We start from the raw sequence: 18,125 nt of genomic DNA, 5'->3' as shown, positions 1-18,125 counted from the left end.
TTTGCTGAGACAGCCTGAAGCAGACGCTGTGAACCTGGCACAGGCACACAAGGTTGAACCACAGGGATCGGTAAAACAGTGGTGAGGTCAGGTGGTAAAGATGGACCCCTCTTCCTCTGACCAGTGTCACCACTGTGCCAACAGATGATAGTCTAAGCACAGTAAGACCACTTTTGCCTCAGCTCAAAAGCTCTCTACTTCTGGAATCCAGGCCTACCCTCAGAAAAGGTCTGAAATTAGGCCCAGTCACAGGCTGGGAAAAATGACCAACTGTGGCTAGGGAGAACATGGTGTTTGTAACCCACACAGCCCACGCCCCTCCGTTACCCTCCCTTTCTGCACCTAGCACTCCACGGGTTAGGGAAAGGGGCTCATGGCTAGACAGGGAGAGACCTGCTGCTCATGGATGGCCCTGGGGATCCAGATGCATGGTAGAAATGGCTGGTCCTACCTTTCTTCCTTTAGCAAATGCTCCTCTGTGGAGTACCCGAGTGAGGACTGGAACAGAGACAGGTGGAGCCAGGCTCACCCTTTGCTCCCAAACCTGCACCCTACATTCAACTGACAGCTTTCTTTGACCACAATGAGGTCTCTGAACCCTGTGTTTCCTCCCAATAATCTGAGCAGCAGCAGAGGAATGCATCTCTATGACAGTCAGCGACTTTGCGGGAACGAGCCCACCGGAGGCAGGGCTGGGTCAGGAGCCCAGGCCTCCTGGATGAGCTGTCTTTCCCCACAGCCTTGGGTGTGGGTCATGGTTTGCTATGCTCTGCCCTATTGCATCTTGTGCTTTTCTTCATTCTGCCCTCAAAATGACTAGGCTACAAGCAGAGCTGGCTAAACCAGACGCAGCTGCTGACCATGTTAAAAAAGCTCATTGCTTTGGAAGAAGGATTCTTTCCATCAGGAGAACCACATGGGCTCATGGGGCCCGATCCAACCAGTGGTCATTCTCCTTGCATCCCCACTCAGGGGTAGGGTGGGACAGAGAGAAGCCCTTCCAGGGAAGGGACTTGGGTATCAGGGACCCCTGTGTGTGCAACAGCCACAGGGCAGGAAAAGAAGGGCACAGGAGCAGAGGCAGGGGGTTTGATATGGTCAAAAGTGGCCTAAGGTGGGTGGATCACGAGGTCAAGAGATAGAGACCATCCTGGTCAACATGGTGAAACCCCGTCTCTACTAAAAATACAAAAATTAGCTGGGCGTGGTGGTGCGTGCCTGTAGTCCCAGCTACTCGGGAGGCTGAGGCAGGAGAATTGCTTGAACCCAGGAGGCGGAGGTTGCGGTGAGCCAAGATAACGCCATTGCACTCCAGCCTGGGTAACAAGAGCGAAACTCCGTCTCAAAAAAAAAAAAAAAAAAAGTGACCTAAGGGTGAACATATACCTGAGCAGAATCCCGCCCTTAATCCCTCTTGCTTGTCTTGGGGTATGCATGAGGATGAGTGGTGGAGATGGGGAATGTGGTGGAGACAGCCCTTAAGCTGGCCAGAACCTCACTGATCACAGTCACCCTAGACAAATGGGAGCAAGGCCAGTGGAGACAGGAGGGACAGAGCGCAGGCCTCAAGCACATGCCTTGCCACATTTGGAGGACTTGCTCCAATTGGGCATTTGCTTCTTGGAGCAAGTTCCACAACTGGCCTCTGGCCCAGACACAGTATCGGAAGGCACTGAGCAGCAGAGTGAAAGGTGTCACTTTGTTTTTTCGATCATCGGTTTTCTCTTTTTTTTTTTTTTTTTGAAGGAGTTTCGCTCTTGTTTCCCAGGCTGGAATGCAATGGCGTGGTCTCGGCTCACTGCAACCTCTGCCTCCTGGGTTGAAGTGATTCTCCTGCCTCAGCCTCCCAAGTAGCTGGGACTATGGGCATGTGCCACCAAGCCCAACTAATTTTGTATTTTTAGTAGAGATGGGGTTTCTCCATGTTGGTCAGGCTGGTGTTGAACTCCTGACCTCAGGTGATCCACTCGCCTCAGCCTCCCAAAGTGCTAGGATTACAGGTGTGAGCCATCATGCCCAGCCCCAGTCATCTGTTTTCAAACTATGTTCAGAAGCCGAACACTGTGGGAAACTTCCCTATACTGAAGCCCTTGGAACACAGGGAGAGAGGATGGGTCTATCTCAACACAAGGGCCACAAAGATGTCATAGGGCCAGTTCTCAACAGGCCTGCTTTCGTGATGATGCCACCTATCAGGTGTGTGTTTCCCCGACCAGGAGCTCCTGAGAACAGAGGCCATGTGGCCCAGTACTCGCCACATCATCCCTGGACAATCTCATCCACATTCTGGGGGTTGTAGATGGACCTACCTGCAAATTGTTTTCTTCCAGCCCAGACCTCTCTCCTGAGAGATTCACTGAACTCAGGCTTCCTTCTGACATCACATTTGCCTGGATCTGGACTCTCTGCCTGTGTCAGGGCAGAAGGCAGAGCCAAGAGCCTTCATCATGGGAGGCAGGCATGGCCTGGTGTCCTGCCTCCATGGGAGGTGAGGCTCCAGCCCTGCTTCTCCCTTCTAGCTCTGGCTATTTATTTGGGGAGGCCTGTCAGAGAGTGACCTCTCTCCCCAGGTGCAAACAAGAGTAGGTAAAGCAAGACACAGTCCTGAAGGTGCCAGCATCTTGCTCTGCGGAGTTTCTGCCTTGCTGCTGGGACTTGTGTGGGTGGAGCTCAGACCTGGGCCCTCCCTCTCACTGAGGAGCTAGCTCGAAGGGCTGCTCCTGGCTGGCAGCCTCACATGGCTCAGGAGGAGGGCCAGGATCATGTTCTGTGCTTTCACCAGCTTTTGCTCTTCACAGGCAGCAAGAACTCCCCACGTGGGGATCTTGTACCTGAACCAAAAAAAGCAAAGCTGCTAATCTGACAAGATCAATTCTCGAATACCACAGGAATGCAGCCAGCCTGCCTGCTCTCACCAGGGACTGTGCTTCTAAGCAGCCCTACGGTTCCTGCTCTGAGGCTGGAGCCTGGAACTGGTCTGCAAGGGAGGAAGCTGCCCCCACCAGTGTGTCTGGTCTTGCTGCCAAAGCCCCACCCTTCCTAGCATAGCTCAGGCATCACCTTCACCAGGATGTCTCTCCAGTCAATCTGTCATCACTCCTCCAGCTGAAGGGCCTTCTCTGTGCCCCCACAAACTCTTTGTCTTCACCTCTGGGAAGGCACATGTACCTGGATATGTGTTTGTCTCCGTGCACCATTTCCCTTAGCTCTGAGGAAGATGGGTACAGATAAGGAAGGTGAGGCCCAGAGAGGGTAAGCAACCCAGCCCTAGTCACTTCCAAAACTTCTTCTCTTTCCACTACAGTCCAATACTTCTCAAACCATCTGTGAAGAAGGATCAGTTGGTTTTGCTTTTTAATTTCAATTTTGTCATAGAATGATAATTTTATAAAACAGAATAAAAATGAATCACTAGAAAAAATTAAATAAGGCCAGGCGTGGTGGCTCATGACTGTAATCCCAGCACTTTGGGAGGCTGAGGCAGGCAGATCACCTGAGGTCAGGAGTACGAGACCAGCCCAGCCAACCTGGTGAAATCTCTTCTCTACTAAAGATACAAAAATTAGGTGGGTGTGGTGGGGTGGGGTGGGGGCGGTCGGTACCTGTAATCCTGGCTACTTAGGAGGCTGAGGCAAGAGAATCACTTCAACCTGGGAGGTGGAGGTTTCAGTGAGCTGAGATCACACTATTGCACTCCAGACTGGGCAACAGCAAGACCGCGTCTCAAAAAAAAAAATCAAAGAAATGTGTAAAATACAAGCTCCATTTTAAAAAGTTATTTTGGGTAACAAATAGCTGAGACCACAGTGCATGCCACTGTGCCAGGCCTATTTTTTATTTATTAGATTCAGCAACATAAGCTTACTCTAATTGCTATAAATGTTTTCAAAACCTATTCCCAGTAGCATAAAAATCTTGTTGCAAACCAGTTCGAATCACTGATTCTATAGCAAGGTCCCAATTGCCTTTTGCCCGTCTAGGGCATTCCACCAAGGCTTTGCCTGTCATTCACCTTCCAGTAGAAGTTAGAAAGGGATAAGATGTAGCTCCTCTGGCCCTGTCCTGGGGTAGGGGCAACAGTATACTCCGACACAATCAGAAAGTTAGCAGGTTGAGGCCTAGAACTTCTCCTACAGCAGATGGACTTATAACCAGCTAGGTCTGCAAGATTCACCTTTGCAAACAGTGTTGGGTCCCTAGTCATCTGGGAAGGAGATCTAAAAAGAAATCTCACAACTTCTGGACATCTACTGCAGCTCCACCTATGAGAATTGGAAGACAGAGCAAAGAGGAAAGAGATGGGTGTACCATTATGGGGAACCGGCAGGCTAAATTCCTTGAATAATGGAGGAGGCAGTAAGCTCAGACAAGATGTGGAATTAATTTAAAAGCGGAACATGGATTGGTTCCCAGAGGAGGTCACAACACCTGATGCTAAGGAAAATATGAAAATAAGCTGCTAGGCAAAGAAACAGAGAGGTCACAAATGGCAATTCCTCCAGCTGTGAGCTGGGGTCCAGGTCACGGACAGGCATTGAGGCTGTCTAGCCCATGCAGGCTACACTTGGACACTCTGCAGAGAAGCTGTAGTTCCAGAGCACTCTGCTCCTCTCGGAAAGGTCCTGCACTTCAGGATTTCACTGCAGCAGGTACCTACTGAAAATATTTAAAACATTCTCCAAACAAAAGGAATCTGCATTCCCCTCTAGGTCCATGGTTCAGAGCCTCGATTCAGGACGCAGGGTGGGGTTGGTGGGTTTGATTCCTGGCCCTGAGCCACTATGACCTTGAGCAAGTCGTTGCTTTCTATTTCTACAAAATGAGCATAACAACACTTACTTCACAGGACTGTTGTAAAGGGTTTTTGCAAATTTGACTCCATAAAAGTGCATTATCACACTGACTTTGTGTGTTAACGATTGTGCCTGTATGTAAAAACACTGAAACTTCCTCCATAAGAGATGTCCTTTTTGTATACGTGTGTTTGTGAAGGATGAAATTTCTCAAGATCTTGGGTCTTTGGGCAACTGCATATGCAGTAGTGACCCACTGTGGCTTTTGACTGATCTTGTCAAAAGCCTTAGGTTGTTGTCACAGGATTTCAGATGACCACGGTTGTAAGCCTGGGGGCACATAATTACCAACTATAGTGAAATGTGTTTATACATTTCCTTTTGTACCATTTCCTTTTTTTTTTTTTTTTTTTTTTGAGGCGGAGTTTTGCTCTTGTTACCCAGGCTGGAGTGCAATGGCGCGATCTCGGCTCACCGCAACCTCCCCGTCCTGGGTTCAGGCAATTATCCTGCCTCAGCCTCCTGAGTAGCTGGGATTATAGGCACGGGCCACCATGCCCAGCTAATTTTTTGTATTTTTAGTAGAGATGGGGTTTCACCATGTTGACCAGGATGGTCTCGATCTCTTGACCTCGTGATCCACCCGCCTCAGCCTCCCAAAGTGCTGGGATTACAGGTTTGAGCCACCGTGCCCAGCCATGTGCCATTTCTTTATGAACACAGTTTACCTGCTCATAACTGCTGTATCCATGTGACTGTCATTAGTAACCCGTGTATGCCTCTTGTCAGCATACCTGTTTATGCTAGGCAATAAAATATACATGTTATTATTGTCTGTTTCATTGTGTAAAGTGGCCTATGAAGTGTTCTGTAATGTTTTTATGTTGATCAAATAAATTCACTTTTAAGAATGCAAATAAATATATTTTAAAGAATTTTGAAGATTATCTTTTCCAGAATTATGTTTTTCAGATTTTAATCTTTCAGAATTGTGATTTTCAGGGTTTTAGACTTTTTAGGGATTCTGATCTTTTAGGATTTCAACATTTGGGATTATGGTGCTCAGGACTGTGTCTTTTGGAATTACGATCAGCTCCCATTGTAAAGGCTAAATGATGCAATGAAATACAGTGTCTGGCACAATGGCCGGCACACAACAGGTGCTCTAAAAATGGCATGACACTTTATGTGTACGGGTTGTCTGTGTCTGCCAGTGGAATGTAAGATCTCGGAGGGGAGAGGTTTTATGTCACCTATGCAGTGCTGAAGCTATAGCACCTAGAAAAACATCTGGCACTTTGTTGAATGACTTTATAGGATAATAGGATCAATGTGGCAACTTTTAAGGGATGAGAGAGACCTGAATATGATTAAATAGTGATAAGAAGGAACCAGTGAAGAGAATGAAGATCCAGGTTCCTGCAGACATGGGAGAGGTTGGAGAATCAGGGCTCAGGGGAAGAAACTGACCTTGGAAAGAAGACAGTATATCAAGTACCAGGATTTGATGACTCATTAGATATGTTATGTTGTTGGGAGGAGAAGGAGAAAGAATAACTCCCAGATTTCCGGCTTGGGTGAAAGTGGACAGTGGTGCCATTTCCTGAAATAAGAATATAGACTGATTAGATTTATTCGGTGACTTGGATACACTGAGCTTGAGATGCTTTTGAGTCATCCAAATGGAGCTGTCCAGCAGGAAGTTGGGTATTTGGGTCTAGAGATCAGTAGAGATGTGGGCTGCAAAAAGATTGACAGTCATCAGCACAGAAGATGTCAGCTGAAGCAGTGGAGTGAGAAGAGAGGAGAGTTCTAACTGAAACCTGGCAAACACCAACACTGAAGGATGGGCACAGGAAAAGAAGATCACTTGCAATCGAGACTCAGAAGGAACAGAGACGTGGGAGAACTGGGATGGAGTCTAGACAAAGAAATAAGGAGGAGAAAGTTTCAAAATGGAGGAAGAGATCAATACTGCCAAATGCTTCTGAGACATCATAAAAAGAGAAAGACTATCTGTCGGATTTCAGTGCTTTTGGTGGTCTGGATAAGGGCATTCTGAGGAGAAGAGAAGCAAGAGTGGAAGCCAGACCACAGGGATTAAGAGTTAGAGACACATGAGGAAGCAGAGAAGGTAGCAAGTCCTGCACATTCCTGGTGGGGGTGTGGGGATGCCCAGTGTGCTCCCAGCCTAGAGGGACAATGATTCTGCAGAAATAGAGAAGTAGATGGTACTCTATTCTCCTCCATAATTTATGGTATGGGACAACATTTGGCAAGGATGCCTCTCAATCCTACCACCTCCCCTTGCCCCCGGTGTTGTAGGGATGAAAATCCTAGGATCTTTTTCTGGAAGGGCTTTGTAATATGGGGATACCAGATACTCAGCTATCCTGTCCAGGAGTCTACAAGCCTTCAAAGCCCCCAGGGCAGTGCAATAGGCCTCCTGTACCTTCTCACGCAAGGGTCCCCAAACGGGCAGCTGGGACTGTGTATCAACTCTCTAGACTTCCTGCCTCAGAGAGCTCTGCAAAGTTTCAATGGCCATCTTTGCAATCTGGGAAACTCAGCCAGCTTAGACCATGGCAATGATTCCCTAGCAGTATGTGAATCATAGACACACAGTCACAGATACACACCACACACCCCAGCCTTTCTAAAATAGAGTGCATCTGAAGAAAAGCGTGGTTTTCCTCTGTAGAGCTGGGTAAGGGAACCACTTCCATTTCTGTATCAGCACCTCATCAGCTACCACCAGGCATCTGGCAGACCTCGGTACTTTGGCCATTAGCCAGCCTGTCCATGAAACAGCAGCTGTGAGAGGAAGTAGAAAGCAGTTGTTAAGTGTGTGAGCTTGGGTTCAAAACCTAGTTTTATCACTTCCTATCTGTGTGACCTCAGGCAAATGACTTGACTTCTCTATGCCTCTATTTCCTCATATTTAAAACTGGACTAATAAGGGTTAGTCTCATATGATTGTTGGGAGAATTAGAACAGAAGAAACAGGAAAAAGTCTCAGCACGGGACCTGATCCAAAGTAAACACTCAGTAGGTGTGAGCTATCATTGTCACGGCTGCTAGTATCACTCTGCAACATGGATGTGGCACAGATAGGGCTCTGCTTCCTCCTGAAACTGTGGGCCACAGGCTTGGCCTGCAGGAACCTCATTTTCTCCCAATACTGAGTGGCCCTACTGGCCACCAACTAAAAGATATGACACTCAATCATGTCTCTCACCAAAGCACAAAAAGCTACTCAAATGTACGAGGCAAAATACTGACAGGAAAATGGGGTATGCCAATTATGTGTCATTTTAGGTTTTATGAGTTATATTTTTTCTTTTTAAAGAAAACATTCAAAATGTTTACTGTGACCTACTCTAGCGTCTTTATTTTTCTTCCTGAAAAAAGCCTACCTAATTCTAATGAAAGTCACTGAGAAAACAGGATTCACTTAATAAGTGTATAACATTACATTTTGTTGAAATGATCTAACATTTATGGCCCCAAGACACATCATCTCATTTCATTCTCTTGACTAATGAGTCAAGTAATACTCAGACTTTTCCAAGATCACATAGCCTGTGAAGTGAGAAAGCTGTGAGAACTTTCAGCGTCCAAATCTTCATCTCCTTTCAATCTATCATGCACTGTATTAGAATATGTCACAATAATTATTTTTCTTCAGTAATTCTCTCCACTAAAAGACTGTCTTATCAACATTTCCCACATCCTTACACTCTCAATTTCTGGAGGGCAGAAATTAATTTCCATTTGCAAAACAAATACCAAGTGTTTACTATGTGTTAAAGGCTCTGCTAGGTGTTGGCAGCCATGAAAAGACCATGCCTCTATGCGAGGAGTTCACAGCCTCAATGGGAGGAGAAAGAAACGCAGTAACAAAGCTATGGGTGAGGCACTGTGGTGGTGCACAGGGTGGGGAAAGAGTAATGGAGTGTATTTCTAGGTAAGGGAAGACTGCATTCCACGAGACCAAACAGACTGAAAAGTCCTCACTCAAAATGGAGCAAAACAGTGCTCAATAAATCTGAGTTCCTTTGGACCTACTGCCATCCCCTCCCCATCTCTAATTAGAGAAAGGTGTGTCCAAGTGGGCAATCCTCAAGGGAGGAAAGGAGGACTTCCCAGCAGAAAGTGCAAGGGTGTGACAGCAAACAGGCTGGCTTCCCCGAGAAGCAGGACTCTTGTCTGGCCGGAATGGCACATGAGCACCCCTCCTTTATACCGCCTGCTCCCTAGTCTGCACCAGGGATGGGAGTCAATGACTAGGTAGGCTCAGGGAAGAGTGAAGCGTACATATGAAGAAAATGTGTGCTTCATATAGCATTTGGGAATTTTTTTTAAAAAAAAGTAAGATTTAGGCCAAGCCAATGCCTTCTGCGAGGGGAGCACCTAGCAAAGCACTAGCGGTACTGCAGCAAGTTTGGGGTTTGGGGTTGGCATGGCCGGTCACGTGGCTGGTGCATGGCAGTGTGCAGGCCGTTGGGTCAGCGGGTCTGGGACTGGTGGCACTGGCGGCAGCATGGGACTGAGGCATCGCTAGGCACGTGCATGGGGCAGTGTTCCAGCAGCTTCAAACCAGTGCAATGGGGATGGCAGTCAACGGGCCCACAGAGACGCTGACCTGTGGTCCGCACATGACAAGATGCTGGCGCAGCCCCTCAAAGGCAGCAATGCTGAGGGTTAGAACATCAATAAGAAGGAAAGTAGCTGGCAGAGGGTTGGATTGGAGCTGATTACCTCAGAGAATTGCACCAGCCGAGTAGTTTTGGAGGCCCTAGGCTCTTGCTTAAATAACAAATACTCTGAGGGCTACCTGGGCCAGAGACACTATGGCGGGACTGAGTTTACTGATGAGCTGCAGACCTTCTGTCAGAAGTGAGCCTCGCAGGCCTATAAGCTAGACCCACAGTGCTAGGGGTCAACATCCAGCCCTACTCAGGCTCCCCTGCAAACTTCGAGCGTACAATGCCCTGGTGGAACCCCATGGGCACATCATGGGCCTGGGCCTGCTGGATGGCGGCCACCTGACCCACGGGTTCACGACAGACAAGAAGAAAATCTCTACCACGTCCATCTTCTTTGAACCTATGCCCTGTAAGGTGAACCCAGACACTGTCTACATCAACTATGACCAGTTGGAGGAGAACACCCGCCTTTTCCACGCGAAGCTGATCATCGCAGGAATCAGTTGCTGCTACCGAAACCTGGATGATGCCCGCCTGTAGAAGACTGCAAATGAGAATGGGGTGTTTCTCATGGCAGGCATGGCCCACATCAGCTGGCTGGTGGCAGCTGGCATGGTGCTCTCCCTATTTGAACACTGCCACGTGGTGACCACCACCACTCACAAGACCCTGAGAGGCTGCCAAGCCAGCACGATCTTCTATAGGGAAGGAATGTGAAGTACCGATCCCAAGACTGGCAAAGAGATTCTGTACAACCTGGAGTCTCTCATCGACTCTGCTGTGTTCCCTGGCCTTCAGGGAGGTCCCCACAACCACACCATTGCTGTGGTTGCTGTGGCCCTGAAGCAAACTATGACTCTGAAATTTAACGTTTATCAGCACCAAGTGGGGGCCAGCTGAGGCACTGACAGAGCTGGGCTACAAAGTAGTCACAGGTGGTTTTGACAACCATTTGATCCTCGTGGATCTTCGTTCCAAAGGCACAGATGGTGGAAAGGCTGAGAAGGTCATATAAGCCTGTTCCATTGCTGGCAACAAAAACACCTGCCCAGGTGACAGAAGCGCTCTACAGCCCAACGGACTGCAGCTGGGGACCCCAGCACTGACTTCCTGCGGACTTTTGGAAATAGACTTCCAAAAAGTAGTCCACTTTATTCACAGAGGGACAGAGCTAACCGTGCAGATCCAGAGCAACTGTGGCATCAGAGCCACCCTCAAGGAGTTCAAGGAGAGAATGTCAGGAGATAAATACCAGGGGCATGCCGGCTCTCCAGGAGGAGGTCGAGAGCTTTGCTTCTCTATTCCCTCTGCTTGGCCTGCCAGACTTCATTTTTTTTTTTTTTTTTTAAAGACAGAGTCTCGCTCTGTCACACAGGCTGGAGTGCAGTGGTGCGATCTCGGATCACTGCAACCTCTGCCTCCCAGGTTCAAGCAATTCTTCTGCCTCAGCCTCCCGAGTAGCTGGGTCTACAGGCACGTGCCACCACCCTCGGCTAATTTTTGTATTTTCAGTAGAGACGGGGGTTTCACCATGTTGGCCAGGCTGGTCTTGAACTCCTGAACTTGTGATCTACCCGCCTCGGCCTCCCAAAGTGCTGGGATTACAGGTGTGAGCCACTGCGCCCAGCCTTTTATTTTTATTTTTAGAGAGGGAGTCTAGCTCTCTCAGGCTGGAGTGCAGTGGCGCCATCTTGGCTCACTGCAACCTCTACTTCCTGGGTTCAAGTGATTCTTCTGCCTCAGCCTCCCGAGTAGCTGGGACTACAGGTGCAGCTACCACACCCAGCTAATTTTTGTATTTTTAGTAGAAACGGGGTCTCACCATATTGGCCAGGCTGGTTTCAAACTCCTGACCTCATGATCTGCCTGCCTCAGCCTCCCAAAGTGTTGGAATTACAGGGGTGAGCCACCATGCTTGACCTGGCCTGCCTGACTTCTAAAGGAGCCGGCCCACCCTGGACCTGCCTGGTGCCACAGAGGAAGCTGCCTGCTGGAGGACCCCCACCTTGAGAGATGGACAAGCTGCCCCACAGGGGACCCACTGATACTTGTGCCCTTTGAGGGGGTTTCTTTTGGATTGTTTTCAAGTTTTCTTCACAAATTAAAATTTGTTTAAGTCTCATTGTTAGTAATTCTGGGACAGGTTATTAGGTTTTTTTTGTTTGTTTTTTGAGACAGAGTCTCGCTCTGTTGCCAGGCACCAGGTTGGAGTGCAGTGGTGTGATCTCGGCTTACTGCAACCTCCACCTCACGGGTTCAAGCAATTATTCTGCCTCAGCCTCCCGAATAGCTGGGACTACAGGCGCGTGCCACCACGCGCAGCTAACTTTTATATTTTTAGTAGAGTCGGGGTTTCACCATGTTGGCGAGGATGGTCTCGATCTCTTGACCTCATGATCCACCCACCTCGGCCTCCCAAAGTGCTGGGATTACAGGCGTGACCCACCACACCCGGCGGTTATTAAAGATTTTAAACTTGAACTTGGCTTTCTCACAGCTGGACACAGTTATTCTAGAAAAATAAAATACCTGTACTGTGTAGCTATTTGGCCATAGTCATTTAGACCGTGGTGTAGGGCAAAGCTACGAGAAAGATTCTTGGGTTTTACTCTTCCTGGGCTTTCCTCTGCCCTGCTACAACAGAGAGGAAATGCCCATGTCCACAGCTTGGACACATTACCCCTCGTACTATCTTGTTACCCTGTGGCATGCCAAAGGAGAACTGAATCAGCCTCTGAGGCTTCTGCTATGTGCTGTCAATCAGAAGTGTATGTTAGCCAAGTATACACAGGTGCACCTAGTATGGTGGGGGGGGGTGCGGTCATTAGCTCAAAGTATGGTGTAGAAATGGTCTTCTTCCTCCATCCTGGGAAGTCCCAGTCCCATCCTGGTGTGAGAATCAACCAGGCTTTCCTGCTTCACCTGAGGAAACCAAATGTCACCTTCCCAAAGAAACTTTATTTTTACACGGCTGAAGTGCAAAACATAGATGATCAAACATAGACGATCTTTTTTTTTTTTTTTTTTGACAGAGTCTCGCTCTGTTGCCAGGCTGGGGTGCAATGGCGTGATCTCAGCTCACTGCAACCTCCGCCTCCCAGGTTCAAACGATTCTCCTGCCTCAGCCTCCCAAGTAGCTTGGATTACAGGCATGCGCCACTACGGCAGGCTGATGATAATTTTTAATAAGCACAATCAAATTGTTAACCACAGGATATCTACAAGAATTACAGCTTTAAAAAATACAATGTTTATATTTCAAAAATATTTGAACTCAAAGATTTAATGGTTTGTTTTTGTACATCATGTCAAAATTAACACATCAAAAGAGTTTTATCAAGTCCTTTTCTGTCAAAATGTTGATGCTACAGAAATCAAAACCTTGAATTTACTTAAGTATTTTGTAATCAAAATATCAAGAAATACTAGCTACCCATAGGAAAAAAAAAATCCTAGATCTCAACCTCATTCCTAACATACAAAACCAAAAATAGATGAATTGATAATTTAAATATAATTAACAAAATTGTAAAACAGAAGAAAACAAAGGATGGCACCATCATAAACTACTAAGTGTGTATGTAAATCCAAAAACTGCTATGAAGGGCAATTTGCCAATAACTCTCAAAATGTTCACAAAGGCAGAAGAAAACACAAACACAATAAGAAATGAAACAGAAGACAGAAAAAGACCTAAATGGAATCTACAGAGATTAAAAACACAGTATCTGACATAAAAATATACCAGGTGGGATTAACAAATGATTAGAAGCTACAAAAGAAAAAGCAATAAATGTGAAGACATAGCAATATTAACTATCCAATATGGAGCACAGAGAGAAAAAAAGATTGAAAAACAAAAATCCCATCACTGACCTATGGGACAAATAATATAGCATCCATGTAATTTAAATCCTGGAACAGGAGGTGAGGCAGAAAAAAATATTTGAGAAAATATGTAAAAAAGGTCCAAATGCAACTACAAAGAAGAAAATAAAACAAACAAGAAAACTATGAACCTATAGATAGGAGGAGTTAAATAAACTCCAAGCCAAATAAAGGTAAAGAAAACGAAAGCGAGGAACAGTGCCTCATGCTTGTAATCCCAGCACTTTGGGAGGCCGAGGTGTGTGGATCACCTGAGGTCAGGAGTTTGAGACCAGCCTGGCCAACATAGTGAAACCCCAACTCTACTAAAAATACAATATTAGCTGGGCGTGGTGGCACATGCCTGTAATCCCAGCTACTCAGGAGGCTGAGGTAGGAGAATGGCTTGAACCCCAGAGGCAGAGGTTGCAGTGAGCCAAGATTGTCCCATTGCATTCCAGCCTGGGCAACAAGAGTGAAACTCCATCCCAAAAAGAAAAAAAAAAAGAAGAGAAAACCACAACAAGGTATATCATAATAAAATTGCTGGAAGCCAGTGGTAGAGAAAAATCTCAACAGGTAGCCAGAAGAAAATGGAAATACTACATACAAAGGAATATAGGTAAGAATGACAGAAGACGTTTCATCAGGAATGATGCAAGCTAAAAGAAAATAGAGTTACATCTTTAAAGTAGTGGGGAGCGGGGAGTGGAAGTGGGAAGGGGGGACTGTCAACATAGGAGTGTATACTTAACCAAAAATTTGTTAAAACTCTTTCAAAATTGAAGGCAAAATAAAGACTTGTTCAGACAAACCAAAGCTGAAAAAGACTTTACAGTTACTGAATGTGCCCCATAAAACAATGTTAAACGGAGTTCTTTGGGCAGAAGAAAAGGGATAACATATGGAAATCTGTATTTACATAAAGGAAGAAAGACCAACAGTAAAGAAAACTTTGTGTGTAAATATAAAAGAATTCTCCTTCTCATTAAAAAAACTTTTAAAATGTTGATTGTAGTGAAATACACTAACATAAAATGTACCATCCTAATCATTTTTAAGTGTACACTTCAGTAGTATTAGTTGTTTTCACACTGTTGTGTAAACAATATCCAGAACTGTTTTTCATCTTGCAAAACTGAAACTCTATATCCATTCAACAGTAACTCTCCACTCCTCCCTCCTCTCACCACATGGAAACCACATTCTACTTTCTGTCTCTATGAATTTGATTTCTCTAGGCGCTTCATACAAATGGCATCACATGGTATTTGTTTTTGTGTAACCGGGCCATTTCATTTAGCATAATGTCCTCAAGGTTCATTCACGTTGTAATGTTTGTCAGAATTTCCTTCCTTTTTCAGACTGAGTAGCAGTCCACTGCATATGCATACCACATTTTGTTTATCCTTTTATCTGCCAATGAACACTTGAGTTGCTTCTACTTTTTGGCAGTTATGAATAATGCTGCTACAAACATCCTTTGAAACCCTGCTTTCAATTATTTTGGGTACATACCCAGAAATGGAATTGCTGGATCATATGGTAATCCTATTTTCAATGTTTTCAGGAACTACATCCTGTTTTCCATAATTGTTGTACATTTTACATTCCCACAAAGAATGCACAAGGATTCTAATTTCACTACATACTTGTCAACACTTGTTATTTTCTGGTTTGTGGATAACAGCCATAGTATCCTAATGGATGTGAGGTGGTATCTTACTGTGGATTTGACTTCCGTTTCCCTATTGATTAGTACCATTGAGCACATTTTTATGTGCTTTTTGGCCATTTGTATACCTTCTTTGGAGAAGTGTCTATTCAAGTTCTGTACCCATTTTTAAATCAGTTTTTTTGTTGTTGAGTTTCAGAAGTTCTCTTTATTTTCTGGACATTAACCTCTTATCAGATGTATGATTTGCAAATATTTTCTCCCACTGTGTAGGCTGCCTTCCACTTTCATTTTAAAATTATTTTAAATAATTGACTCCTTCAAATAAAAACAAATCAGCTGGGCACGGTGGCTCATTCCTGTAATCCCGGCACTTTGGGAGGCTGAGACAGGCAGATTGCTTGAGCACAGTAATTTGAGACCAGCCTGGGCAACATGGCAAAGCCTATCTCTACAAAAAATATAAAAATTAGCTGGGTATGGTGACATGCGTCTGTGGTCCCAGCTATTTGAGAGGCTGAGGTGGGGGCATTGTTTCACACAAATAGGTTAAAAAGATAGGCTGCTCCCCACCCAGCGCTGGGACAGCTCAAGGGCAAATACAAACACGTTCCTTCCCACAAACAAAAGTAATTGCAAAAACCACAATTACTTTTGCACCAATTAAATACAAGGATAGAAAACATACACCGTGATATAGCTTATTTTATAAAGGCCAGAGTGGTTATATTAATATCAGACAGGAAGATTTTGGAACAATAATTATTTCATTATCAATAAGGAAAAGGGACACTTCAAAATAATGAAGGAATCTATTAGATAATGGAATACAACAATCCTAAGTGTATATGTACCAAATGACAGAGCTTTAAAACAAATGAAATAAAAATTGATAAATGAAGATTTCATTACCCCACTGTGAGTAATTGTTAGAAAAAGTGTACAGAAAATCAGTAAGGATACAGGAGACTAGACAAATACCATAAAGCAACCTAAGCTAATTGCCATTTATAGAATACCCCAAAACAGAAGTATTTTCTTTTCAAGCGCACACAGACTATCCACCAAAATCAACCATATTTTTTCCCATAACTCAGATTTTAATCAATTTAAAAGTACTAAAATCATATATATTTGGATCACAGCGAAAATAAATCAGAAATCTATGACACAAAGATATCTGAACACCCACAAATATTTAGAAATCAAGCTAAAATACTTCAAAAGAACCAACGGTCCAAAGTAGAAATCACAAGTAAAGTCAGATAGTATTTTTAATTAAACAAAGATAAAAATACAACATATCAAAATTTGTAAGATGTAGCCAAGGCAATATATAGAGTGAAATTTATAGCATTACAATGCTTATGTTAAAAAGAAAGAAAATCAATGATCTAACCTTCTAGCCTAAGGGAAGAAAAAACAATAAATTAAAGTCCAACTAAGAGAAAGATTTAAAAAAAATGAAGATAGGCACAGAAATCAATGATACAGTGGAAAAAATATCAATAGACAAGAACCAGTGAAACTAAAAGCTAGTTATTTGAGAGGATCAATTAAAATGATAAACCTCAAACCAGATGAATTAAGAAAAAGGGAGAAAAAAATGCAAATTACCAGTATCAGGCATGAAAGAGAAGGCTCTGTCTCTATCCTAGACATTAAAATAATTTTAAAAAATTATAAACAATTTTAGGCTAATAAATTCAATAACTTAGAAGACAGGCAAAACTTCCTTGAAAGACATGCTACCAAAGAAGAAACAGAAAAACCTGAATAACTATAGAATTAAAGAAATTTAACTCTTAATTAAAAACAAAACAAAACAAAACAAAACAAAACAAACAAAAACCTTGCCTGGCTAGGCATGGTGGCTCATGTCTAACTCCAGCACTTTGGGAGGCTGAGATGGGTGGATCACTGGAGGCCAGGAGTTCGAGACCAGCCTGGAAAACATGGCGAAACCTCATCTCTACTAAAAATACAAAAATTAGCTGGGCGTGGTGGCACACACCTGTAATCCCAGCTACTCGGGAGGCTGAGGCACAAGAATTGCTTGGACCCAGGAAGCACAAGGTAGAAGCTGCAGTGAACTGAGATTGAGCCACTGTACTTCAGCCTGGGTGACAGAGTGAGACAGTCTCAAAAAGAAACCAAAAACAACAAAAGCTTTCCTACAAGACATGTGCAGGTTATGAAATAATAAAAAATACAAATATTGGTCTCTACTCCTGGTTCTTACATAAAGCTCCTAAAATCATTACAGAAAGGGGCACTAGGAGAATCTTTCCCTCTAATATCTAGTCTTTGACCCTAGTTCATGACCCAGAGCTCTTAAGACCTTTGTAATTTCCTGACTGATCAGAGCATCTGACACAGAGTTGCTAAACTCCTTCAAATTTCCTGGATGACAGGAACATCTTTTGTTCTCATGAGGTGACTTCTGGATAGCCTTATGTTGGGTGCTGGTTGGCAGGGGAACCAACCATGTAATTAGAGGGCTGGAACTTTTAGCCTCACCCGCCGACCTCTGGGGATGGGAAAAGGGCCGAAGGTTGGTTTGATCACCAGTGGTCAATAATGCAATGAATCATGCCTATGTAATCCTCCACAGGGTTTATAGAAGCCTCCACAAAAACCCAAAAGGACAAGGTTCAAGGAGCTTTCAGACCACTCAACACATAGAGGTCCCAGAGGGTGGTGAACCCCTGACCACATGCCATGCCCTATGCATCTCTTCCATCTGGTTGTTCATCTGTATCCTTTGTGACATCCTTTGTAATAAATGAGTAAACACAAGTAAAGCTTCCCCGCATTCTGTGAGCTGCTCTAGCAAATAAATCAAATCCAAGAGTGGGTAGTCTTGGAATTCACAAATAGCTGGTTGGTGAGATGTATAGGTAACAACCTACTATTTGTGATTAGCATCTGAAGTGAGGTCTAGTTTTGTTGCGCCTTCAACAAGTGGGATCTGACGCCATCTCCAGGCGGATAATGTCAGAATTGAATTGAATTATGGGACACCCAGTTTAGTGTCTGCTGAAGAATTTGCTTGATGTGTGGGAAAAACTGCCACACATC

At 44.7% G+C, this 18,125-nt stretch overlaps 1 protein-coding gene and 1 pseudogene across 8 annotated transcripts in view; one reads left to right on the top strand and one right to left on the bottom strand.

Moving 5' to 3' along the window:
- ST3GAL3 (ST3 beta-galactoside alpha-2,3-sialyltransferase 3) overlaps positions 1-18,125 on the bottom strand; it is a 219,288-nt gene that overhangs the window by 68,770 nt on the left and 132,393 nt on the right. The gene's annotated exons all lie outside the window — the stretch shown is intronic.
- Positions 9,019-10,851, top strand: LOC120365994 (serine hydroxymethyltransferase, cytosolic pseudogene; annotated as a pseudogene).

This window comes from Saimiri boliviensis, chromosome 11 (assembly GCF_048565385.1).
Source record: "Saimiri boliviensis isolate mSaiBol1 chromosome 11, mSaiBol1.pri, whole genome shotgun sequence".
NCBI lineage: Eukaryota > Metazoa > Chordata > Mammalia > Primates > Cebidae > Saimiri > Saimiri boliviensis.
This window is presented reverse-complemented; position numbering and strand designations above follow the sequence as displayed.